Genomic DNA, 2,243 nt, shown 5'->3' with positions numbered 1-2,243 from the left:
TTGCTAGATTCACCCCCAAAAAAAGTCTACATCAGAACACCAAATCGCTAGATTTTAAGTAATACAATAATTATACCCTACTAAAAGTCCTAAATAGATATTTTCACTAAACCGCTAGCGGCTTGATAGCTAGATCATTAGCCAAAATCTCTAGATGTAACGGGAAAAACGCTACAATGGCAACACTGAACCCGGCTCACGTAAAGGATTGGTTTCCTCATTATTGTGTTTTTTTATATATTTTCATCGGATTTTATCTTATTTATGACCATTAAAGAATAGTATTAAGTTTCTTACCCTGTTTTTAACCTTTTCTTAAATATATGGGCTATGGCCGAGTGGTCAGCATGCGGGCGTGGTACGTGAGCCTGTGAGGGTTCGAGGCCTATCTAAACACGCTGATTTTACAAGTCATCGCTGAGTGGCAGAAGATTACCCGCATGCAGCCTAAATCTTTAATCAGCCATTAACGGGCTGGGGCCATCCAAGAGGCCCCTCAAGACAACCTACCGGAGCTACAGGCAACACCTAAAAAAAAAAGTTGATTTTTTTCAGCTTGATCGGTAAGGAACACCATTGAGTGACGGGAATCGAACCCGAGCGAGTAGAGGTCACGGCAGCGTACCAACTACGCCACCGATGAGCTGACAGGTTACCGCGCCAGATCGAGGTCACCCACTTCTGCGGCCTGTACCCTGACGCCCCCGCCCAGGCACTGTGGACGTGAAGGTGAAGGTGACGCTTTTGATCAGCCCCTTTGCCCTGACTCGGCCAGGTAATTTCTTGAAATTGAATTGAAATATTTATTGTTGTAAAATACAACAAAGGGGGATGGCTGGTCTTGCAGACAAACCCCTGACTAGGATAGTTACAAAAAAAGATAAATCTCCATTGTACAAAAATACAAACACAAGTTGAGGCTAGTTAACAGAAAAAGAAATTTGAATGTAAATACTGACAATATTCCTGAGTAGGTACACATGCAGTTACCCAGATCACCACCTGGCAGCAAACTGTGGGTACTCTTTAATAATGGCAGCTACAAAGTCATGATTAATGAACCAGGCGACCAGGGAAGGCACATCACTTATACCCTGTGGACGGTAACAGGCTATGGCAGGACACTCAAGGACATAATGTTGTAGAGTGTGACCTCCCGGCCTGGCGCACACAGCACAAGACTCGGGTGGGGCACCACTCACCTCCCAGTAGTATTTATACCCTAGTCTAAGACGCATTACAATCAGATCATATAAGGCACTCTTTCTACCGTAGGTGACATTGGTGTCTTGCAAAACATGGACATAGTGGATAGAGCTTGGACTACCCCTCTCATAGCAGCTGGCAATGTCAGAGTCGATTGAGCTTTGTGTGTAGAGTCTTTTCTTTCGTGTTTTCTTGCTGCTATTTTCTTTTTTGATGTTTCTCGTTGATGTTCTTTTTTCCACATCCTTTGTTGATGTTCTTCGATAGTTTGGGTGCGCCGCTTTCCTCCCATAAGCGACCCACCCATGATTTTGGTGATGTTACTGAGGGCCGAAAGGTGGATGATGTTCCTTATATTTATCTTGTTCTTTTTCTTGATGTTTTTCTTTTTCGATATTTTTTCTGTTCTTTTTCCTCTCTTTCTTTCTTCCTTGATGTTCTTTTCTATATCATCCTTTTGTTGATGTTCTTCGATGGTCTGGGTGCGCCGCTTTCCTCCCGGAAGAGACCCACCCATAATTTTGGTGATGTTACTGAGGGCCGAAAGGTGGATGATGTTTGTTATATTTTTCTTTTCTTGATGTCGTGGTTTTCTTGTTCTTTTTCTTGACGTTTCTATTTTTCGATATTTTTTTTCTTTTCTATTTCTCTTATTCATCCTTTCTTGATGTTCTTTTCTCTATCATCCTTTTGTTGATGTTCTTTGATGGTCTGAATGAGCCTCTTTCCTCCCAGAAGAGACCCACCCATAATTTTGGTGATGTTAATCAGGGCCGAAAGGTGGATGATGTTTACAGGGGCCTTGTCCGCCCTCTTATGGAGTATGCATCTCACGTGTGGGGCGGCTCCACTCACACTGCTCTCCTGGACAGAGTGGAGTCTGTCTCATCAGCTCTCCTCCTCTTACTGATAGTCTTGTACCTCTTAAATTCCGCCGCCATGTTGCCTCTCTTTCTATCTTCTATCGATATTTTCACGCTGACTGCTCTTCTGAACTTGCTAACTGCATGCCTCCCCACCTCCCGCGGCCTCGCCGC

Source organism: Eriocheir sinensis, chromosome 22 (assembly GCF_024679095.1).
Source record: "Eriocheir sinensis breed Jianghai 21 chromosome 22, ASM2467909v1, whole genome shotgun sequence".
Taxonomy (NCBI): domain Eukaryota; kingdom Metazoa; phylum Arthropoda; class Malacostraca; order Decapoda; family Varunidae; genus Eriocheir; species Eriocheir sinensis.
The sequence above is the reverse complement of the archived record's forward strand: the minus strand, read 5'-3'. Positions refer to the sequence as shown.